Source organism: Acomys minous, assembly GCF_964271855.1.
Source record: "Acomys minous genome assembly, chromosome: 1".
Classification (NCBI taxonomy): Eukaryota; Metazoa; Chordata; class Mammalia; order Rodentia; family Muridae; genus Acomys; species Acomys minous.
The window spans coordinates 167,197,274-167,223,058 of record NC_140483.1 but is presented as its reverse complement, the minus strand read 5'-3'; the positions used below and the strand labels follow the sequence as shown (position 1 = coordinate 167,223,058).

General features: G+C 39.8%; 1 protein-coding gene across 23 annotated transcripts in view; it reads left to right on the top strand.

Moving 5' to 3' along the window:
* PTPRD (protein tyrosine phosphatase receptor type D) overlaps positions 1-25,785 on the top strand; it is a 2,167,047-nt gene that overhangs the window by 1,602,527 nt on the left and 538,735 nt on the right. The gene's annotated exons all lie outside the window — the stretch shown is intronic.

Below are 25,785 nucleotides of genomic sequence, written 5' to 3'. Positions count from 1 at the left end.
GACCTGAAGAATTCTCTGCTATCCAAAATAGTGTGTTAACAAGTGTTGAGCCAGGAACCTAGGCTACCTCAAAAAGATGGCAATACAATTTTAAGGGGGGAGGTTCAAGATCCACAGCCCTTACATCATGCATGAGACTTCTGGTGATATGTGAAGACACAGGATTTGGATATCATTCTTCAAATGGGGGGCAGAGTGCCAGGAGACAAGTATATTTTCATTTTGTGAAAGAACGAGCAGGAAAGATTGGGAGAGAAAGACTGCCTTGCTCAGGGGAGGGTGTCTCTCTTGCTCTTTGCAGTTCTTTTTGGGACCCTTTCTAGGATCTGATCTCACTCAGCATTCAGCTTCATGCAATCGCCTGTTGCTAGGTTATCCCTAAGTAATGCAGAAAGGCCTTCCAGGGCCTCCAATGAAGGAGAGCTGGTAACAGAAGTGAACCCTTCCTTCTGGGGCCTTCCTGGGGGATGTCTTCAGTAAGAAAATGAGCACATGAAAGTCAGATATCTCGACAGAATTCTGGCTAAAATAGAGCAAGCTTGGATGCAGGCAGAGTCGATAGCCAAACTCTGCCTAGACACGGTAAGCAAGTCCTCAGTGGTTCCTGCCTCACAAATGTGTCTGTCAGATATATTGGGCCAGAAGGTTGAAGAAGATGCTCCAACATTATAGAGAGTTTTAGGTGACTATTCAGGTAGCAAACTGTCTCTGTCATCTTCTCATTTGGAAAGCTACTAACCTGCATTCCTGGCATACTCAGGTAATCAAGTTTATTCCTTTTCAAGTCTCTGATTGAGTTGAAAACCAGGTAGCTTAGTTTTACAATGAAGCTTATTTTTTTAGGGGTTAAGATGTTTTTAGGTCTAGATAGATATTTAAAGTTGATAATGACAAGATGTGATGGAAATTGATTTATATTCAGAATTTTCAACACACCAAGATAGGAAAGATGTTTTATTGAAGGCTGTAAAATACAAATAGCCAAAACACAAAGAATGTAACATTTATGTAATTCCTGATTGTGTCATGGTTCTTCTTGCTATAGGTACTTAATTGTATATATGTGTAATGATATAAAGTATATGTAAAAATTAAAAATGTGTAATTAAAAAAAAAGAAAGTCAGGTGTCTCTCTGGATGGCATTTGAAGGGTCTGTTTAAGTCTGTACATCTTCACCTGCTTCAAGTTTAACTTTCAGGGTTTTTTGCTGTTGCTTTTCATTTTCCTTGTTGTTTTTGTTGTTGTTGTTGTTATTCTATTACAAATAGAATTGTTTCCTTTATTGCTTACTTGGGTATCCTGCTATTGTTACTATGTAGAAGTATATGATATGTGCACAGTGATTTGGTATCCTGCTTTACTGAATTAGCTTATTATTTCTAACCATGCTTTATCAGCTGTTTAGAGTACCAATAAGAGTGTCTTCTGCAAAGAAAGGTAATTTATTTATTCAACCTTTCAGGATACCTGCATGTCCAAGTTCCATACACATTTTCCCAATAGCCAGATATTTAATCAATCTAAGCCCATATCCATAGATAATAAAGCTAAAGAAAATGTGCTCTGCCACTTTGGAAATCTATCTGGTGCTATCTCAGAAAAATGGGAATAGGGCTTCCTCAAGACCCAGTTATTCCACTCCTAGGAGTATACCCAGAAGATGCTCCAGCACACAACAAGAAAATTTGCTCAACCATGTTCATAGCAGCCTTATTCATAATCGCCAGAACATGGAAACAGCCTAAGTGCCCCTCAGTAGAAGAATGGATAAAGAAACTGTGGTACATATACACTATGGAATACTACTCAGCTATTAAAAACAAGAATTTTCCAAAATTTGTGGACAAATGGATTGAACTAGAAATGATCATAATGAGTGAGCTAACCCAGAAGCAGAAAGAGTCAAATGGTATATACTCACTTATTACCGGACACTAGCCCAAGGGACAGGTCCCATGAAAGTCTGCACCTACCAGGAAACGGGGATAGAGGTGAGGACATCCTATTGAGACTCTAGATGAGGAAAATATAGAGGATAGGCAAGTAGGGGGACCCAGAGGGTCCTAGAAACCTACAAGAAGAACATTATGATGGCTAGATCTGAGCCCAGGGATTCTGCTTGATCTAAGGCACCATCCATGGACAAAACGGGCAGTCATCATCAAACCCCTACCCAGATCTAGCCAAGGGACAGAACATTCTCCACAGCTAAGTGGAGACTGGGGACTGACTTTCACAGGATCTCTGGTGCCCCATATTTGGCCATGTCCCTTTGTTGGGGAGGCCCAATGGCACTCGGAGGAAGGATAGCGGTCTACCAAGAAAAGACTTGATACCCTAGCACCATATTCAGGGGGAGGAGGTCCCCCACAGCCACCGTCATAGGGAAGGGGGATTGGGGTGAAAGTGGGAGGGAGGGAGAAATGGGAGGATGCATGGGATGGGATAGAAAATGAGATGTAATAGGAATTACTTTTAATTTTCAATAAAAATGTGTTATTATTAAAAAAAAGAAAGAAAGAAAGAAAGAAAGAAAGAAAGAAAGAAAGAAAGAAAGAAAGAAAGAAAATGTGCTCTGGGTATGTTAGAGCACACCTGAGATCCCAGAACCAGGGAGGCTGGGCCAGGATGGGGTGGATCATGAGTTTGAGGCTAGCCTGAACTACAGATGGGGGATAATATATAGGACACAGGTATACATGCACAAAATAAAATATCATGTAGTCTCAAGAAGGCAGAACAATACACTAAGTGAAAATTTCCAAACACAGAAAGACAGGTCACACACGATCTCACATATGTGTGCATCTAAAAGAAGCCCAATTCATAAAACAGATAGTAGAATGGTATTACAGGTTGGTAAGGACACTGGGAAGGTGTTATGAGAAGGCTCAAATGTTTCAGGAGAAAAGAATACGCTTCCTATAACAACACCCACCATATAGCTTTGCATACCAGCCTTGCTACAAGAGGATACAGTGTTGTGAGACGTCCCTGGGTAGCTGCCTGAAAGGATGTGGATCACAGGCAAGTCCTCAGGCTGGTTGTTAAGGCAGGATGCACCAGCTCATAGGTAGCATTGAGAATCGGCAAGAAAATGTGAACACAAAGAGCAAATGATGTGTAAGAATTAGGAAAAAGGCAACCAGGTGAGTTTACCAACGTTTAGAGGATTGTAAATGCCCACACAGGAAGAACTGTTTGAATCTTATTGTCTAAATTATCTAACACATGTTAACCTACTGGTTGTAGCTTCATGCTTTTCTAGTGTCTTCCTGGTTTTCTTATTGTAATAGAACACTGGCAAAAACAATTGCGTGGATATTCTATCAGTAAGAGGAACCAAGGCAGTAACCTGGAGGCTGGAACTGCCATAGAGGCCATGAAGGAACACTGTGTACTGCCTTGTCCCCCATCATGCTCAGCTTGTGTTCTTATGTACCTCAGGCCCACTTGTCCAGGGTGTCTCCTACTACAGTGGACTGGGCCCACATCAATCATTCATCAAGAAAACGTCCCACAGACGTACCTACTAGTCAATCTGATGGAAGCAATGGTTCCCTACTTCTCGTGATTCAAGTTTGTGTCAAGTTGACAAAAATCACCCTGTGTCACAAATATCAGAGGCAAATAGTAGCTCTCTCACAAAAGGTATTTCCACGGGCCCATTCAGATTTACCTAGATTTTTACAAATCTCATGAATGCAAAGTGTTGTCACATTTTGAATCAAAGCAAGGCAGTGAATTGTCTCAATAAAAATATGTGCCTCAGATCAAGGTCAACTAAATCACCAGAAGTTGCACAGGTTAAACATGATGGGAAAAGGCACAACCACAAGGTTTCTTCTGCATGTGGAACGGGGAGTGGGTGACCTGGCTAATGATGAGAAATCTTCATGGAGACACCTGTCTAGGGAGGTTTGTGATAAGTTAGTACAAGAAGGTGGGGAGGAGGGTGGTCACTTCTGGAAATTCAAGACAATTTTATGTCCTGATAGGTACAAGACCTATATGTACTTGCAAAGAGAACTCTAGTCCCACAAATTGATGTAGTATGCTAAAAGTACACATCAGTGAACTTGACACACAGTTAGGTTTGCAGCAAATGGTCCTTCCTTCTATGACACTAAGGAGTAAGGTGTGTTTGTTGTTTTTGTGTTTTTCTCCCTTCTTTGCACTAAGCAGTAAGCTGAGCAATGATTAAGGTTCAATAAATAATTAATTGAACTGCTCTGTTAAGAAAAAAATTAAAACCCCCAGAACATTGCTTTGCCTTAGAGAAAGGAGCAGGTGTGTTGTTTAGTCGAGAGCTTGCCAGTGAGCTCAGAATAGCAGACTTACTTAAGGAACTCCACTCTCAGAGGTACTGAATCACGGCCATGATGGGGAGTGCTGGATTTAATAGTGGCTGAGGCCCTTGGGACTGTGCCTTATGAAGACAAATAGTAGACATAATAGCAAAATTAAAATATTTCACTGTTCCAAATTTAGAAAATGGCTGTCTTCTTTTGTAAATGATAATGGCTTGCACACAGTTCAGTCTTTTCAGCTGTGTAAACGGTGTAGCACAGTTTAAAGGGTTTTTTAATTAAAACACTCACATAGACTGCGCCTTTCCATTTTTATAGTGCTTTGAGGAAATCATAGGACTTAACAGTCACATGTACCTCACAACATTATTTCACTGTGACTCCAGCACAGACGTAACCTCCGTCCGTGTTCAAAGCACACGCACTGGCAGTTAACACTCCCACTTCCCTGTTTCCACGAACAGAACCAAAGGCTTCCACATTTTCCGGAGAGTGTGCCTATATTCTATTATTATTTCAAAGTGCCATGCCACTGTTACCATTTAAGTTAGTATGAGCGATGGATAAAATAAAAACTAACTAGTCATTAACGAGCTGGAAGTGCTCCTTCTAAAGCACCACCCTCTTCTTGTCCTGTTTGGCCTCCATGTGAGTGTTCATGCATGTGGATGGATGGAAGTGACCTTAAATCAAGGCTATCTAACACACAAAATGTCATTTTAACTGTTGCTAAACTATTTCACTCCCCTGATGACAAGGGGGTTTCTTTTCTCACTTTAAAATAAATGATCTGACCAAAAAAAGAGTAATATTTTGTCTTATATGACATGAGAATGTGTTTTGAATCAAGACGGAAGTAAACATTCCCTATTCATTGCTGGCTGTGTAAGGCAGGTGCTATTCATATTTTTTTTCTGAAATCTGTAAGATTTGTAAAAATTAAAAGTTGAGCCTCCTAACTTCAGGAAGATTGTAGATAATAACAAAAATGTGTATTAACAGTAGGTAAAAAAAAAAAACAAAGATAAAAGAATCAGTGAAAAAGTAACAGTGTAAAAGACACACTTTTAAGTAAAGTTTAGCATGCAGACTGAAATTACATGTGAGTTGTCAGGAGGAAGGGACGTTGGTGACCCCTTTCCCTCTGCCACAGGGACTTCTGTGAAGGACACTAGTCTTGTACCTGCCTTGAAACTTAAGCAGCTTCGCCTGTTCTAAGCATCCCATTTTTGTTCTAAGCATCCCTTTGTTGTTCTGAGCATCCCATTGTTGCTCTATGAATCGCTTGTTCTCTGCCCAGTTGGTTGATCCTGCGTTTGTTCCTGCCTGCTCCGGTTCACACTGGACTATTTATGTAAACTTTCTGGAACTGACATGATAAACTGGTGGATAACTGATATGATGATATGATATGATAATACAGGAAATAGCATTTCCTCAAGGTGACATTGGCTTTATTGTATCAGATTTGAAAAGATATAAAAACACAAGTCAGAAAACCCCAGCTCCACTATGCTCAGATTCAGTTGGCCCAGAAAGAAGTTCCTGGACCTGTTCCGTCAAACAGCCTCAGTGAGTGTGCTAGAGAGAGGGGGGCTATAACAGACAATGCTTTACTATGCTCAGCACCCTCCAGGCGTCTTAATATATTTCGGGAGTGTAACACACCAGAACTAGCTAGCAAGCTGTGGGTGTGTGTGTTTGTAAGGTCAGGATTTAACAAAAAGAGGATCATTGCCTGAAATAGGATCATCAACCTGTGTTTCTAGTACACATACTAATTCTTTCACTTCTTGGACTTGTATAATGCTTTCCTATTAAGACATGAATGGCCTCAGAGATTACAGAGGCAAGGGATTTAGACATTGCTGGTGGTAGCAGCAAGCAATAAGTTCCCAACTCAGTGTTTTCTTAAAGATAATTCTCACAGCTTCACTCAAATGCTTTTTTTTCTTTCATTCAATGAACATGCTACAGCCATGATCCCCACATATATATGTACATATGTGTAATCACATTCATACTACAGTAACAATAGTTACTAGATTCTATCCAAGAAAAAAAAGAGATTTGTTATTAGTTTTTCAATTCATAACATCAAATGACAACTTTAGAGTATTTTTAATATATTTTATTAATTTATTCATATTACATCTCAATTGTTATCCCATCCCTTGTATCCTCCCAATCCTCCCTCCCTCCCATTTTCCCCTTACTCCCCTGCCCTATGACTGTGACTAAAGGGGACCTCCTCCCCCTGTCTATGCTCATAGCCAGCCAAGGACAATACATGTAGAGTAAGTAGTAACTAAACAATACTAGCATAATTGTTGGCTTGCAGGTACCATAAGTGTACCTGATAAGCCCAAGGGAAAGAAAATCCTTGAAGAATTTCTTCTCATGACAAAATAAAGGAAGCATAGCAAGGCCATAGAAAGGGCCATGAGAAAACATGAAAAGCCATTTGGAGGTTCGAGTTCAGATCTACAGTTCTACATTTCGGTGTTATTCTGGGACAACGTTGTTTCTCAATCTCTCTCCATCTCCCTACTTGTCTTTCAGCCTCCTGTATCTGTTGTAAGGACTAGATATTTTCTAACCTCAAGCACATATAGAACAGAAGTTCTCTTCTCTGCTCAAATCCAAAATGGCTTTGAGCGAATAATAGGTTGTTTGACCTACCTCTGTTATTAAAGCCAAAGATGCAGCATCCCAACATGCATAGCCAAGTTGCCTGGACAACTTCAGAGAAAGCCTGCTGCTCTTTTTTAAGGGGGGAAAAAAGGAGACAATAGGAAGAAGGACAGAGAATTGCTGGCATCATTTGAATATTTAAAACAATATTTTGTAGTTTATTCCTTAGTGCAAAGCTTCCAGTTCTTTTGCTTCTAAACAAAATAATTAACCACACATTCAGTAAGGACGTAGTTTTTAGGTAAGAAGATAAAACTTCATACCTGGACATCTAAGTGTAAGGAGCTATTACCAGTGCCAACCAACTACGGCTGCAAACACTAAAGCAACTATTAAAGTTATATTATTATTAGCTGATATTTCCAGCCAGCTTTCAGATGTAGTGTTGATGATGTGGAAGGAAGTCTTGTGGCCAACACCAGGATTAATATGAATATTTGAGCTTTAATATACATAGGGGCTATGGTACAGGCTGCTTTGTACTTGAGATGGTTGTTGGATGTAAGATTTCTACATCATATATTAACTTCTTCAATTTATTTTCCTTTGCTAAAATTAATTAGCTATTGGCACTCATTAACTAAATCTCGGAAAATCTATACCTTTATTTCTTTATATTTATTTCCCTTCATTTAAAGCTATTTGTGACCTCGACTACAAGATATTTCTAGGATGGAAAAATAGATATTTTCCAAAGGTTTTCTAGGTTCCATTAGCAACTGGTCGTTCCTGAGCAGCCAATCAGAACTTTTATTTAGTCAAAATTGACAGTGATTAATAGATGCCTTGGAGATCTCCTTACTGATTATCTCCATCAGAAAACAGAGGTGGCTTTTGGGAAATACAAAGTCTGGTGGAGCACATGTTAGTTTTCATTGTTATTACAATGTATCAATTGCTTATAAGTGCTGAGCAGGAGGCCTGTGTTTGGTTATTAATCATTTTGATTAAACTGTAAGTTTGTGACCAATCCAGTTATTTCCATTTTTTCCATTTTCAAATTCATTGATTTTGTAATATTTAAGGAAAATATTATCATGATAACATGATTTTAATATATACATCAATGATTATAAAAGTGACCACTAAACCTAAGATGTGTTCTGTATGCTAAGCTAGGGAAAGGAAGTCATTTCTATGTGACCGAGAGGCTTTTCCATGTATACATGGCCCTCGGGAATAAGAGGGTTTTATTAAAACACTTTTCCAGAATGAAAACTTGGTTAAAAAAATAATAATCTGGAACTAAATAGGCAAAGCTAACTGGAGATGGGAACAATTGTTAGATGGAATTAGAAAAAAAATTTTAACGACATTGAAATTTATCTTCATCTGTACTTGGAACGTGTAGGACAATATACTCTAACGTAGGTAGAATAATCACCCAAAAGTATGTACCAGTCTTACATGGACACGTCTGCGCATACATACATATGTTATCCAATGCTCTTTAGTATCACCCTTTACAGATCAGGAGCTTGTTGGATCACATTCCACCTTTCCATGTGTTTGTGTGGTTTGGCTGCATAAATGCCTGTGCTCCTTAGACATGCAGTATTCACAGAGACCAGAAGTGGGCATCAGATCCTCTGGAACTGGAATTATGGGGCAGTTGTTAGTGACCACATTGGTACTGGGAACCCAACACAGGCCATCTGCAAGAGCCACAAGTTCTCTTAACCAATGAGCTGCCTCTCCACTGCCCAGATCCATTTAATTCTGGAATTCTGGAAAGGGAAAGGCTGCCCCATCCCCTCAGTATAAGAACCCCTTACCTCTCCTATTAAAAGGACAGTCAAACCAAAAGTCCCAAAGTAATCTTGGTTTCCTGACAGCATCTGTGTATTTCCAGTCTTGGGCTTTTTCATGCTCCCTGTTCTCTTTGCCTTTCTAGGCAAGAGAGGAGCTGCCTTCTGTCTTCTTAGAAGGTTTGACTTCTGTGCATTTTGTTAGACTAGGTGGGTCAGCAGGTCTGCGCTTACACATTGCCCAGGTGGCCCCTTAACACACTGTGATTGAGCATGGAGGAAATAAGCAGCCTGTCCCAGGGCTGGGGCTGCCTGGTGCTTGGCCAGGTGAATGTGATTAGCAACTGACGTTTGGCTAGAGATTCCCCTGCAATCCCAACAGATGTCCTCTTAATTGAAAGCTCGCTGTGATGCTGGTGATTCCGAGAGGCCCCAAATTCCCTTTAATGTCTTTTGCTCATTAAAAACACACCTCCCATCTTCCAAAGGAGAGACTCCCTTAATAGTTATGCCTAAGTGGCAGGGGAGAGGGGCTGTACACTCAGCACCTCAGAATCACCCTTTAAAGTAAACCCTTCTTCCTTCCCTGCCTTCACACCAGATGACTCCAAAAATACCCTTGAGGTTATCAAGCTGTTTGCCAAATGTTGCATAGAAATGGATTCCGGGGAAAGCAATGCTGTGGGCCTACAGGTGTGTGGTCCTGGATTAGTGTAGATGGCTAGACTGCCTTATTGTTTATGCCCCGTTTTAGAGCCCAGCACAAGAAGATGCAGAGCAGAGGACACTTCCTGACCAACTGAGAAACTAAGTAGTGAAATGAGTGAGAAAAAGACAAAACGACTCCCTGAGATTTGTCTTTTCAGGGTTAAAAATAGAGTGCGGGTCTGTTCCGTGCTCCCCTGCTAGGGGAAATAGTATCAGTTACATAGTCCCCTTCGCCTGTACAATGAAACAGTACATTCCATGTGCAGAGAAAAGACTCATTTATCACATGAGGCCTCAGGCCTCAGGAAAAGGATATAATGATATTCAGAACTTGCCTGAATCCTGTGAACAATAGCCCAGCTTGCTTTAAAGATTTGATACTAGAGGGAATCCTGCAAGAAAGGTTTAATCATGTGCTCTGCCATAATATATAAGTATTTACTGTAACCCATTATATTTAGTAGATTGTATTTTATAGCCCATAGTTCCAAAATTTTAAACACTAAGGAGAATGGCCTTCCGGAGAACATGATGTCAGGCTGTGAGATGTGTTCACTCCATATATATTTGCTGAGAGGTAGGTAAAATGTTTTGTTATTTTGATTATATTAGGTGGCTGTTTCCACTGGGCTTAGTAAGGAAGACATGCTGAAAACCTTATAACGAACCATTCTGTAATCAGCAATCTTCTCTTCGGACTTTCCTAGCCAAATAAACTGGAATTTATTTTCTTTTTTTTTTTTAAATACATTTTTATTAATTTATACATATTACATCTCAGTTGTTAGCCCATCCCATGTATCCTCCCATTCCTCCCTTCCTCCCACTTCCCCCCTACTCCCCTCCCCTCCCCTAAGTCTGTGTCTGAGGGGGACCTCCTCCCCCTGAATAAGCTCATACGGTATCAAGTCTCTCCTTGGTGACCTCTTATCTTTCCTCTGAGTGCCACCAGGCATCTCCGTCCAAGGGACTTGTTCAAATATGGGGCACCAGAGTTTGTGTGAAAGTTAGATCTCCTTCTCCACTCAACAGTGGAGAATGTCCATCGGCTAGTCCGGGTAGGGGTTCAAGGTTTTTACTGCCTATTTTTTCCTTGGCTGTTGCCACAGTTTGCGGAGGGCCCCAGGGCCCAGACTCGCCTGTAGTTTTCCAGGACCCACTGGATCCTTCCATTTCCTCTTTCTCCCAGGCTTCTCACACCTAAAGTTTCAATAGGATGTCCTCCCCTCTTACCCACTATTCTGATAGGTACAGTTTTTCATGGGGACGTACACCTTGGACTAGTGTCTCGATATAAGTGAGTATATACCATTTAGCTCTTTTTGCTTCTGTGTGAACTTAACCCAATTAGAGGAAAAAGTGGGGAAGAGTCTGGAACTCATAGGCACAGGAGACAACTTCCTGAACAGAACACCAACAGCCCAGGCCTTAACATCAACAATTAATAAATGGGACCTCATGAGGCTGAGAAGCTTCTGTAAGGCAGGTGACACTGTCAAGAGAACAAAGCGACAGCCTACAGACTGGGAAAAGATCTTCACCGACTCTTCATCTGACAAAGGTCTAATATCCAAAATATATAAAGAACTTAAGAAATTAAACACCACCAAACCAAATAACCCAATAGAGAAATGGGGCGCAGAGCTAAACAGAGAATTCTCAACAGAGGAATATCAAATGGCTGAGAAACACTTAAAGAAATGCTCGACCTCCTTAGTCATCAGAGAAATGCAAATCAAAACGACACTGAGATTCCATCTTACACCCATCAGAATGGCTAAGATCAATAACTCAACTGACACCTCATGCTGGCGAGGGTGTGGAGAAAGAGGAACACTCCTGCATTGCTGGTGGGAATGCAAACTAGTACAACCACTTTGGAAAGCTATCTGGTGCTTTCTCAGAAAAATGGGAATAGGGCTTCCTCAAGACCCAGCTATTCCACTCCTTGGTATATACCCAGAGGATGTACTACTACACAACAGGGACATATGCTCAACCATGTTCATAGCTGCCTTATTCATAATAGCCAGAACTTGGAAACAACCTACGTGTCCCTCAATAGAAGAATGGATAAAGAAACTGTGGTACATTTACACTATGGAATACTACTCAGCTATTAAAAACAAGGAATTTCCAAAATTTGTGGACAAATGGATTGAACTAGAAATTGTCATAATGAGTGGAATTTATTTTCTCATAGTCACAAGTTCATTGCAGAACCTGGGCTCAATCTCAGCACTTAAAAAAAAAAATCTATGTCTGGTGTACTGTCGTTGACATTTTATTATCATGTTTCTGTCCCTGGAGCTTTGACTTTTAGCTGCAAACTGAATTTACTAATATTAGTATGCAATTCATAGCTGACCTCTTGTCTAAACTAACCTGTCTCTGAGACTTGGAGTACTGTACCTTTTTATCCACCAGCCTAACTCAGTGCTACCACAAAACAGGTACTTAATAAATGTCTGATGAATGAATGGTGCCTGAACAGGGTCAGGGTTCAACCCGATTCTCCCTATATCTAAAGCCAGTCATAACCATAGTACCACTGTCTTCCAGTGTCCCTGTTCACTGGCCACCAATGAAAGGGTGTTCAACTGCAGGACATTGGTAACAATGATGCTGAATGTTCTCTATATTCTTCTTTAGGAGATATAGAAATGGCAGGGAAAGGATAGGGAGTGGGATGAAAAAGAATGTCATAATACGGATGTCATTTTCGTAAATATATTCAGAAATTTTGGTCATACTTACCAGTTTACAGCAATTAAATGGGAAGCAGTCATTCCAACACTTATTCATTTAAATTAAGTAAAAATATGAACTATGCCAGATGTATGCAGACTCAGAGTCGAACCTCTCATGTGTAAATAATATACTTTGCTTGATATTTGAGGTTTTATGTAAATAAATTGCTGCTGCAAAATGCATTTATGAGAATTCACCAGAGGTATATCTTCAGTAATGTGTTTTATAAGGATGAATTCTAATAGAGATGACTTGAAAAACACAGAATACTCAAGTTTTAACCTCACAAAAAATTGCAGGGAATACATATCTTCTTCTGTCTTTTTGGCAACCATAACATGATGAAAGTACACCACCTGTACTAAACAATGAGAAAACTGTGCGCATAAGGTGGATCTGTATGGTATAACAGTGCCTGTGTTCACGTGGGGGGGAGTGTGCATGCAAATGTGTGTAGAGATCAACTGCCTTTCCTGACGTGATGTTTGATGTTAACTTGCTTTTTGAGACATGCTGTCCCACTGGCCTGGAATTCACCAAGAAACCTGGGCTGTCTATCCAGTGAGGCCCCAGGAATCCCCCTGCTTTTGCCTTTCCAGCACTGTGACTACAAGGGAACACCATGGTGTCTAGCTGTGTGTGCCCTGGATATCAACCTCCGGTATTATTCTTGCAAGACAAGCTCTTCGGAAACTGAGCTGTTTCCATAGCTCCATAAAGTGTCCAGGCCCTTTTCTTTTATTAGTACACAGAGAATTAGGTTTTATTATGACATTTTAAACAAAATTTATTTCTGTTGATTCTCCCCAGCCCTATGAATGGTCACCTTGTACTCTTCCACCCCATACCTGACTTTCCACTTTCATGTCATATATGTCATATTCCCTTCTCCTACATTCTCAACATCTCTTCCTCCTCCCCACCCCCCTGGTCTCCTTACTAGTTTCATAGCCTATGTCCATTGGACATATTGGCAAGACACCGGGTCATCCGCAGTCATAAATATTCATACAGGTATTATCTGAGTCGATCCAAATATGAGAGGGAACATGTGATTATTTTTTCTTTTATTTTCTTTATTTACTTTGTGTGTGCATATGTGTGTAAATGTTCATTTAACAGAGCATTCATAGTAGCTCCCCAGCCCCTACCCAGGACATGGTGACCCCTCAACCAAAGAGATTTCACTGGGTTTATAGTACCAGGCCTCTATTGCCTCCCAGTCTTGATTACCCCGAAACGCGTAATGTTAACATTGTCAGTGAAATGTTGGTGTTTTAGCCATTAGGGAAGAGGTTTCTAACTCAGGTTCATCTTAATTTTCCTGTGTCCTGTATCCAAAGGGTAAGGTGTCTTCAGCATTAGGGCCTTAACACACAGTTCCAGTAATAACCAAGAGCAACTAACATAGCTTGTATTGGCCTTCTTTTGTACACAAGCTTTTAGACTTATTTTTAATTTTATTTGTATGAATGTTTTATGTATGTATGTATGTATGTATGCATGCATGTTTGTATGTATGTATATGCATGCCTACAGCTTTAAGGTTTCTAAGAGTGTTTTAGATGCCCTGATATCAGGTGAGTGCAGGGGATCGAACCTCATCTGTGAAAGCAACAAGTGCTTTTAACTTCTGAGCCATGTCCCCATCTCTAGGGTGTGTTTCTTTACAAGCCTCAGAAGCCACCATGGAGCCTCTCTGGCCCAAAACTCTTAGAGACATATCCCACATCTGGCACTGGGATTTTCATTTAAATATTTACTATTTCTTGAATAAGCATGCAGGATACTTTTATTTATTCAAACTCCTTTAAAAAATAAATATTCTAGCTAGCTTATAAATTAGTAGGTTTCTACATAATGGCATAGTGGATGCTCTCTATTTCTATCATAAACATCATCAACAAAAGCAACCTGGGGAGAAATTAGTTTAATTTATGTTATACTTCCAGGTAACAGTGCATCTTGAGGGGAGATTGGGGGAGAAACTCAAGGCAGGATTCTGCAAAGCACTAACTGAAGCCGAGACCATAAAGGAACGCTCCTTACTGACTTGCTCTCCATGGCTTGCTTAACCTGATTCCTTATGCAACCTAGGACCACCTGCCAAAAGGATGGCACTGCCCACAGTGGCATCACAGGGGTCTTACAGTGGCCTTCACACAGCTAGAAAATGCTCCCACAGTCTTCAGATGGAGGCAGTTCTGTGTTCCTCAGGTGACTCTAGTTTGTATCAAGTCAACAGAAAGTAGCCAGCATGATGCATTTTTGTTAATACCTTCTTAGTCTCTGTTAATCCTGTTCCCTTCCTTTGTTTTATTTTTTTTTCCTTCCACTCTACCACTCTCATCCACATTTAAAACATTCTAGACCTCGCCCATCAGTTTACTTTTATGTACCTGTGGCACTCTGTGTTATAGAATAACTTCTAGTTCCATTCATGAAGGATACTCATAGATGTCAAAAAGAATCCATGTTGGGGGTGTGTAGGACAAGGAGCAAGAGATAAAAAGGCTAGTAAAAGAGGAATTAAAGGAGACTAATGGAACAGTAAGGCTGTAATGGGGTGGGGAGAGGAAGGCAGGCTAGAGGAAGGAATATGGGAATAACAACAATAAAGACATTTCAGAAGAGTCATATGGAAACCAACTACTATGTGAGCTTCATAAAATATTTATATAAAACACATATTGAAAGAGTTAAATGGACTCACTCTATAATGAGACATCTATACTAGCTACTGCAAGCTAACAAATCCCAGTGCTAGAAACAGGTTACCTCTTTTGACTACTAAATGATACAGGCTGTTATTATTGATCTTGCTATTCTCCATAATGTCACACTAAGATACCATTGCTTAAAATATGACATACTTGATCTTAGAGCGTGGAGAAATTAAAGTAGACTCTTCTTCCTTATGGACAAGCTTTCGTGGGACTAGATTGTACTTTGTATGTGACAGAGGAGAAAAGTGGGCATCAGTAGCATCCGGGATGTCTGTGAACTACAATAATGACTGGCCCTGCATATATTCTCACTAGTAATATAGTGGATCATGGGATCAGGAATGCCATGGGAGGAATCAAACACTTCCTGATTGGATTTAGAGCCCATTCCAAAAGTGAAATCCATATATTGGAGCCACCAACTTCTGGTGGACATTTCATAAGGGAGAGCTTATTACTGTTATTTACCTAAGTGGTCATAATATTAAACTGACTCCATTAAGTTATTGTTATGCCCATAGATTAGTGAATATCTCAGTCATCATCAGTGAAGCTTCTATTGGAGAAGGTGGTGATTTACACAAAAATCTAGGTTCAGAGAGTAAGTATGCAATGCTCAGCCTTATGTGTGACACTTATTCCACACCCTCACCTCCCAAAGCTTAGGAAAGAGCAGAAAGATCCTTCAAGCAAAAGGAAGACGATGGTTACTAAGAAATCAGGTTTTCTAGACACAGCAAGGTAGTTGCACATACAAAATCACAGTGAGTGACAGCATGCTCAAGACCTGCTCAAAGTCAAGGCAGACAAAAATCCCAGCATGGTGAGAGAAGCAGCCACAGGGTCGCACCCTTAGCTGAGGAGCTATAGGTAACTGCTACTGCCGGGAAAGGGGGAGATAGTTTGCTTTAGGGGTATAGCTTCTGATAGATTAACCATGTGCTAATGGAAGTAGGCCGCCCACGTTGGACTTGATCAATTTTAAAAAAGACAACGGGAGGAATAGATGTTGCATTTGTACTTCATGTGATAAATGTATACGAGTTTGCCCTGGTTTTCCTGTTCAGTTGCACTAAGTCAGTGGCTCTGTATCAACCCTGTATGTGTAGTCAACCCTGTGTGCCCGGGTTCCTTTTCACTTGTTAGCTGTATCATCCACTGTTATGTGGGTGAGTTTTGGTTGCTACTTATTTTCCAAAGCTTTTGGGACTAGGGGCTGGTTAGGTAGGGCAGCGGGCACTTGCCGTAAAACCTGGACGCTCTAATGCCTGCGACCATCCTGGAATGAGTTGTGTGTGTTCACTCTTCCTCAAAGCAGCTGTATAAATATAAATGACCTGACAGGATTCACCCATGCTACAGCTCGGCCCAGGGCTTCTCAGTGTGGGGACATTTTTATTATCGCCCCATTTCATTTTCTTTTTGTAAGTTAGTTTCAGGTTTTCTTATTCCTGGGTCAGTTTTGGCCCCATGTATAGTTTTTGAAGTTTGTCTTTTACAAAGACAAATTATTTTAAATTATATGATTTTTTTCTTTTGTTTTTCCTCATTTGGCTTCTTGAGAGTGGGTTTTTCTGTGTAGCCTTGACTGCCCTAGAACTTACTCTGTAGACCAGGTGGACCTCAGTCTCAGAGATCCACCTACCTTTGCCTCCTGAGTGCTGGGATCAATGGTGTGTACCACCACCTGGTGTATGAAATTTTCACAATATTCATGAGTATATATCATATATGAAACAGGATATTATAAGTATTATGTGTGATTGGGGAAAATATTTTGAACCTTAGAACTTGTAATTGTTGTAGAGTACTGATTCCAGTCAATAATTTTTTTGACTAGGAGTTAAAGGCATAGTCTTCTGTGGCTCTTACATGAAGTTCAACACATTTTGTAAGCAGTAGCTTTTCGGTTATTTCATTATTTTGTTTTTCACATTCTGTGTTTAATTTTATAGTTGTTGGGAAGTATTTGTTATCCCATTAGATTTCTAGTCTCATTTGTTCTTAAAAATGTGTAATCTTAGGATAAAGTCTTCATTAGAAAATATTTCTTAAAAATAGTATATTTAATGGTGAAATATAATAACAATAATGCTAATAAAAATTTCTGTCAATTATTTTTCACTTATATTTTCTTGTTTTGTCAGAAATTTAGCTCATTTCTTCCTTTAGTCTCAGTCAGATGGGTAAAGAAATTGAGCTACATAAAGACAAAGTAACTTCAAAAGTTACACTGCTAAGCAATGATAGTATAATTTAATAATTATTTAATAAAATACTTTAATAAAATAATTTAATACTTATTAGGTAATTATTTAATGATTAGTAATTTAATACTAATTAGTAATTAATAACAATATATTTCCCACAGTGGAGTCTATTCTTAATTTGTTCAAATAAACTGTAAAAGTTAATGGATGACATAAATTAGTTACAGGTTCTAAAAACAGAAAGCCCATTGACCCTTAATCTCTCAAACTTTTAAAGTATTGTAAGTTATGGTTTTCAGGAAAAGAAATGTTTGTTTTAAGGACACTTCAAAGTAGGAAAACCATCATCTGGTCAGGAAAATGTGAAGCTCACACCATGGGTCTTTGAAATGTTTAATTCACATTCAAACCACATTTGCTGCATTCAAGAAATATATTCCATGTGTTTCTGCACGTTGGGGAAGATTTGTTCACATATATGAAAACTAAACATGACTAAAGTATGTACACTTAAAACTAAGCTAGAAAACTTAAAGTCTAAGCACTCAAGATGGAACTGCCATCGACTAATTTTTATCTGTACTTTATAATACATAGTGCAAACTAGCAACACTGACCATTTCTTGGGGGGTTATCGTGAATATATCTGTTAGGCTGTGCAGTATCTGATGTGAAAATAAATTATCTTGGGTTAGCCCAGGAAGGAAGACGGGTGGGCTTATTCTTCATTCCCTGAGGCATGCTCTTGGCCCACCCTTATCCTTTTGCATGTTGAAAGAAAATGAAGTATACCTGAAACTTATAGTGGAAAAAAAGAGCAAGAGAGGACTTCAGAGAGCAGTGAGAGAGGGGTGTGGGAGCCCAGGTTTACACATACCCACGAACACAGGAACAGCAACAACATCATTACTTTACTTTGTAAACACTTTTATTTTTAACCATAAACACTGCATGGGCTTACACATTGTATGAAGTCCCTCTTTATCTGAAATTTAGGCCACCCAATCAGAGGAGAGGCTGGTAAGGGTGAACTGAAAGGAAGACAATGTTCCTTTCTCCTTTCTTTCTCTCTCTTTTTCTTTCTTTCCTTGTTTCTTTCTTTCCTTGTCTTCTTTCTTTCTTTCTTTCTTTCTTTGTCTATTCTTGATTCTAATTGATTGTGTCAGCTGTCTTGAAAACATTCTAGCCTTATTTTCTTATAATCTTACTAATTTTAAACTTTAAAATTTCAGCCAATTTTAGTGTATATGCCTTCCAAAAAATGTCCAAACATGCTCACTTCAGTGGGGAAAATATGTGTTTATATATCTAAAAGGATTTTCCTCAGTCTTATGAAAATGTATATTGTGAGTTTGTAATCAAATATGGGAATCTCCCTATGAGCACATTTATTCATTTAGTAAAGTGCTCACAATAATAAAAATTTATTTTAAAAAATAATGTTTATTTTTAATATACTTGTTTTTCCTTATGTGTATCCATGTAAGTCTCCATGCACCCTTGCATTTATATGATCAAATAGTCCTGAAGACCAGAAGAAACATGTTGGTCATGGCTACCTAGAAAGTTCCAGTCAGTATAGTCTATATGAGACCTCCTCTCAAAAAGCAAATGTGCCTGCTGCATACCCATAAGGATGTGAATTCAAATCTATAATGTTCATGTAAGAGCAATGAATTAGCAATAGCATGAAATGGGGAGATCTCAAGGACACAGTGGCCATCTAGTCTAGCTGGAGTAGTAAGCTCCAAGCTTTATTAAAAACCCTATATTAAAAATGAGGTGGAGAGGGCCGGGCAGTGATGGTGCTCGCCTTTAATCCTAGCACTTGGGAGGCAGGTGCAAGTGGATCGCTGTGAGTTCAAAGCCAGCCTGGTCTACAAAGCGAGTCCAGGACAGCCAAGGCTACACAGAGAAACCCTGTCTCAAACCGTCCCCCCAAATGAGGTAGAGAGACATATAGGAATACACGCCATGGAAAAACAAAGCAAACTAACAAAATATTATTTGAAGAGTCACTTGGGTTCCTAAGCCACCACGACTTACCAACCTTGCTCTTCCTGCTTCTGGAAAACATGTAATCTATGGCAATGCTTACGTTAAAGTGTGTGCAATCTCTGCTGCCTTGCTAGAAAGACAGAGTCTGGTTCAGAGTGCCCAAGTCCCAGTAAGCCTTCCTAACAACTTCCCCTGTGTTTCTGTTACTCTGTCACCTACACTCCCAATAACAGGAGTTTCCCAGTACATGGCAGGGTCACAAACACTCTCCTAAATGTTCACACGGAAGTCAAGTGAGGTTGAATGTAGTGATTCATTAAGGAACAGATTATATGTATAGAGTGTGATAATATAATCACTTAAATAACTGCATGGAGGGTGTGGATGAGAAATGGTTATATGGTGTGTGTGAATGTATGTGTGTGTGTGTGTTGCACAATTGTGCATCTGGTGTATGTAGGGTATATGGGAGGGAATAAATGTGTGTGTGTGTGTGTGTGTGTGTGTGTGTGTGTGTGTGTGTGATGAGTGTGGTAGTATGTGTGTGGTGTCTATGTATATGATATGTATGTGCTGTGGATTGTGTGATGTGCAATGTGTGTGGCATGTGTGTATACTCTATGTATGGTGTTTTTATATATGCAAATGTGTGATGTGTATCCTCTGTGTGTGCTCACACATATGCATGTGTGAGATATGTGCATTTGTGTATGGCATGTCTGTAGGCTTACTCTGTGTGGTGTTTGTGTATGTTTATTGTGTAATATGTGTGTTTGTGTGTATGTATGTGTACATTCTGTGTGGTATTTGTGTATATGAATATGTGTGTGATGTGTGTGTGCTTGTATATATGCCACATGTGTAGTGTGCATGTGTGAAGGCTGGGTGAAGAATAATGTGTAAGACTAGACATTTGTGTGAAGATTAGTGCTTTCTGTAGCACTAGTTCTGACTATTTCTCAAATCAGAGTCCTGAGTTTCAGAGGACTTTCTGAAACTTTCTCAGGATGGTTGGTGTAACACAGTAGGGGGGGAGGGACTTGTGCCTTTGACTTTAACTGCAAGAGAGGGATACTTTAATCACACCTTACATCTCCAAATGACTTTGAGCAAGCAATGAGAGATAAGACATCCGAACAAGTGGAGCAGTCGGGGAGATGGAGTCAAGGATGGTTTGCAAAACTCAATCAGTGAGGAAGAGGTTGAATTGTGAAGAATTGTCAGAAAACTAAATGAAGCTGTTCCAGGACACCTAGGTAATTAGGAATGGCCCAGGGAACCTGAGTGTTAAGAGCTAAGAGACCCATTCCCCAGCCCCACATGTCAGCATTGCTGATGAAACATGGAAAAGCCACTGCATAATCAAGGACCGTTCTCTACTTGCTTTGGGTCTATGAAGTGGATACAGAAGTGTCCTCTTCCTATGTGTCAGGACGCTCTTGGACATCACTATGCATGAGAAAAATGTGTGAAGGAATAGGCTTTCACGTGATGCCATTTTAATACTACTGTTAAGATTTGTGAGTAGCATTAATTCCAGTATCATTATTGAGCAAAGGCAATTTCACTATCAGCGACCTTTTCTTTCTTCTGAAGCTTTTTTATGTAATTAATTTATTCATATTACAACTAAATTGTTATCCCATCACTTGTATCCTCCTGTTTCTTCCTCCCTCCCGCTTTCACCCTATTCCCCTCCCCTAGGTCTAAGACAGAGGAATCTTTTCCCAGCTTCTTAGAGTTTCTGCCTGAATTTGGGCTCTATGGATCCCACTCCTAGTGGACAAGTTGGGATTTATGCAGAGCTAATTCAAATTGGTGAGGCCAGTATGATCACAAATACCTCTGCCTTACTGTTTTATTTACTCCTGGTTATTATGCCTTTTCCTCCTGTAATATCCCTGTCTCGTGATTTTTTTCTTTTACCTCCTTTTCTTTTCCCAGATCACTTTTTTAATTTGATAAAGCCTGCTAATATCAATAGTGTTGCTTGTTATTTATCTTGTATTCACTCCACTTTTAAAAATAAAATCCAGAGTAACAAGGTGTTGTGTACAGCATTTTGCTTTAGCTTTGATAAACAGGAAGATCTCTGTGAGGTTAGAGCTAGCCTGGTCTACCTGAGTTCCAGATCCAGGGGCTACATAATGATCTATGTGTAGAAGAAAGGAAGGAAGGCAAGAAAGATGGGGGGGGGGGCAGAGGAAAGAAAGAAAGGAAAGAAGACTAGATTTAAGATAAAAATTAAAAGTACTCTAAAATAAAGATATGTTCAAGCATATTTGAAATTGTTTTTTCATGATTCATGTTTACAAAAGTTGTTATTTCCTTTTATTCTAAACACATCACAAATACTTTCTGCTCTTAGATGTCTAGACTTCAACATGATGAACACCTCCCATTCAGTGTCTAAGGCAGTGTTACTGACTGCCAAGCTCACCCACAAGGACAGGAAAATATACACACACTGGCATCTGGTGGGAGTTAGCAGTCCCCACTGTGACACATTGCAAATTGGAGGGAACGGAGAAGTGCTCATTTCTGTGAGTCCCAACCATCTCCTCCAGTCTAAACACAGGCTGTCCCTTGTAAACCCACCCAGAGAACCCCGCCCACAACTGGTCCAGGCATGGAGCAGGCACCGTGTTCAACACCAGGAAAGGAAAATAAAAACGACTGGGTTGTAAACATTTTCCCCCCAGAAAATTTCTGACTTAAAAACTTGAAGCCATGTCCAGGTACTGCCTAGAGTGGCTGTCTATCTATACTCAGGGTGGGAAGAAGAGCACAGAATTTGGAAGCCCAGCCCTTTAGCTTGAATTGAGTGATGGGGCTGAATTAATGTTTTAGAACACGGCCAATTTATAAATTACGGAAGCACGGAGTCCATTATTTTCTACTGTCTTTCTACAGAGAGGGCAGGCTACTGTCAATAGTGAAGTGCTGTGAGCTAATGGAAGCTTCACTGAGGCAGGGCTTTAGTATGGTAATCCTGGGGGTTCTGGGCAGTGCTTCCTTAATGCATATCACCAGACTCTAGGAGCCCTTTTTAGCAGATAATATCTTACCCACTTGTCCTGTAGCTTCCTAGCTTTCCTCAGAGAGGAAAATAAAACGACACGGCACAAACAATTACAAAGACATCTGACAGACGGGTCAAAGACAGATAAGACAAAACAATGAATTTTCACAATCATTTTTATTGATGCCTGTTTTACACTGTGTCCTTTCTGACCTGTATCCCACCTCATATCTGCTTTTCTTGGTGAATTGTTTGAAGCATGAATGGAGTCTTCATTTTTGTTTTTTGTTTGTTTGCTTGGTGTTTTGTTTTGTTTTTACTGTGTCTTCTTAAGAAGTAAAAATCAAGAATTCAGTTTCCTCCTTCACAAATGCCTGACATATTTAGCGTACTGATGTCTACATTCTGTTTCACCAAGTGCAACAGAAATAGTTAATACATGTCATGCGATGAGGTCCTTAGCTCATTTTTGAGAATCTGAAATAATTCCATCAAGATTTTTTCATCCCCATCTTATATATTGGTGTTTAATTTGTCAACGTAACTGACATCAGATTGAACTCTCACTGAAATTTTGTCTTTCATTTAATTTTTGAAGAAATTTTGTATGTTAAAAATCAATGTTTTCCATAACACATTAGTTTTATCTAATTAAACCATGTACAATAGAGAATTTAAATTGTCATCTTGATTCTATAAATAAATGTCCAAAAAAGAACAGAAAATTGTTGAGGACTAGAGAACAGTCAAGCCACCTGTGAAAGGATCAGGCTGTCCCCTCCGCTACCATCTGCAAGCACTTGGCTTTATCTTCCTTCTTTGCTTCTAAGAAAAGGAGCTGTCTGAGGCCCTCCTATGATCATTTTCAAACAAAACACAATCCACCAAGAGGCAACATGTCCTCATGTCAAAGATAACATAAGCAAATGTAGTAGAAGCCATACTAAAGGACTAAAGGCATATGTATAAAATTGACAGTCGACATGGAGGGACATTTTCCTGAAATGAAACAGTGAGTGTAGCACAGGAAGTAAAATGGAGATGGATTTATGCAGAGGAGTGGAAGCCAACTGATGGTGGCTACCATTTTTTGCCAATAAAGCCCAGCTTCTCCCTAAATGTGGATCACATGTCTTTTGTTTATGTAGCATTTTACAGTTTACAAAGGTGTTTATCACATTATTTTCTTTGCTTTCCACTTAGGTTACATTGCTGCAGAGAATTGGAGCTTCGTGCTGTGGGTTCTAAGTCTAGTTAATGAAAGAATTTTGAAACAGACTCAGAAGGAAGTTTAAGGAGCATTTTATTGAGAGCAAAACAATATAGCAGAAACATTGAAAACTTCAGTTGCCACTTGAAGGAAGAAGACATAAAAGAAAAAGTTGTTTTGAGTTGGGCATGGAGACCAGTAAGCAGCTGCAGAAAGGGTGGAATACCAAAGAAACAGAGAGCCCAGTGTTTGGTGAAGCATGTTTAGGTGTTTAGCTGGTATCAGAAAAAGACATAGAAATGAGAAAAATGAAAAGTTACTGTTCCTGAGCTGTAACATGGCAAAGTCAACAAGCTTAACAGTAAAGATCCAGAAGCAAGCATCCTGGCAGGGGCCTTTCTAAGGGAAAAGTACTTTATCTCATTAAGGGCATAGTAACTCTTCTCATCCCCTTAGCACTTCTGTGTAAATCGGCTTTCCTGAAGATGGTCTAGTAGCCAGGTGGCTTTAAGAACCAGTTGGATTAATGCTTGAGATAGAATAGATAGCCAGTTCCAACTTTTAGGCTGACCAGGATGTCTTGGGTCCATCCAGGATTATGGGCAGAGCTCAGAATCCTTTCTTCAGACAGCGAGGGAATAGCTTTCTCTTTGGCCTCAGAAAAGCTCAGACACCTGTCCCTTTTCCTGTTCTACTTTAAATTGTAAAGTTGTGTACTTTAAGTTGTGATGCCTCACTTTCTAGTGTTACCAGGGAAACAGCAGACAGGATCAAAGTACCGTATGAGGAGGGGCACCATCCACATGGCTTCTAAGACTCCTATCTGTCTAACTACCTTAGTATTATGCTAATTGCAGAAAGGAAGTACTGTTCCTCATACTATAGATGAAATAGTTTGGGGACCCGGTCTGGACAGGTGTTAAGAGCAATTACTCTTGCAGAGAACCCCTTCAGTTTCCAGCACCCATATGGTAGCTCACAATCTGTAAGTGCAGTTCCAAAGGATCCTACATCATCCTTGGCACCAGGCATTCTTGTGTTGCATGTACCTAATGCAGGCCAACACTAATACACATTGACTAGAAATCAATATCTCTTTAAAGGAACAGAGAGAGAGAGAGAGAGAGAGAGAGAGAGAGAGAGAGAGAGAGAGAGAGAGAAGTTTTGAACCAAAACCAAACTTCCTACAATAAGAAACAGGGCACCAAATATTTTCTCATCCAACCCAGCATTCTTCCCCTCAGTATGCACCTTCACAGATTGCTGACCCTTCACACAATTTGCAGAAGGATCTCTTTCTTTCTGGTCAAGCCTCTTCACCTGGCTCCTACCACACACTGCTCAGACAAACGCAGAGGCCATTTCACTAAGAAACTCATCCTGTCTTGTTTGTAGGGGCTAAGGATCTTGAGAACAAGGATTTGGGGGGTGGGTGGGTAGGGAGTAGGAATATCACAATACTCTAAGGCCAGTTTCAAATCATTTGTGTGCTCACTGCCTGTTTTTCAGGGAGTGCTTTCTCACCCTTTGTGCAGGCATAGTTGTTTTCCTGTGTAAATATTATGCAACTCATACCCACCCATACGGAGAGAGATTGGATTCATCAATTTATGAACTTATTTATGATAAGAACAAACTGGTATGTGAATGTACAATGAAGACTCTCAAGGGACTAGAAGAGATGTAGCCTGTGCCCAGGGGATGCTCTAGTGGAACACAAACTGATCACATTCTTCTACAATCTTTCCCGGAGTTACATGCACACAGGCCAATTGTATCATGATATTAAACCCAAAGCTATTCAAGTCACATGGGGCTCTGGGGGGACATTACCTTAAGATCACCAGCTCTTCATTACTCTATTGCCAAAGTAAACCAATTTATTACCTTTGCCCTCAGCATTTGTTCGTGGTGTTAACCAGTTTCAAAATTTTTACAAAAATTAGATATCGGGCTGTGACTCTTTATAATGAAATTTCATTCATCACTGAGCTGGGTAAAATTCTTAGTGTTCCATGTGCTATTTTTAAGCTACTTTAAGTGTGAATATAATTTCTGTCATCTATATTATTTTCAGCAAATGAACAAACCATGGATGTGGACTGTTCTACTATATTATTTTCAGCTTAATGCTATTAGAAGCTATTGTGCTTCGAGACAATGGCAATTGTGTCTCACAGCCAATTCTGAAGGCAGTGGGAAATTGAGAAAGTGCTTTAATAAACAGTGCTCCCTTTGCCTTTTGAAGAAAATCATATTTATTTGATCAGGCTTTCTCCATATAACACAATCTGCATGTTTTAAAAGGCAACTGTTTCCCACAGTTTATTCACTTAAATGATATTATTGTGTCACACAGAAGTAGCCTCTGCCTTGCTCCATGTCAGCACTGATGCGTGGAGCTGGT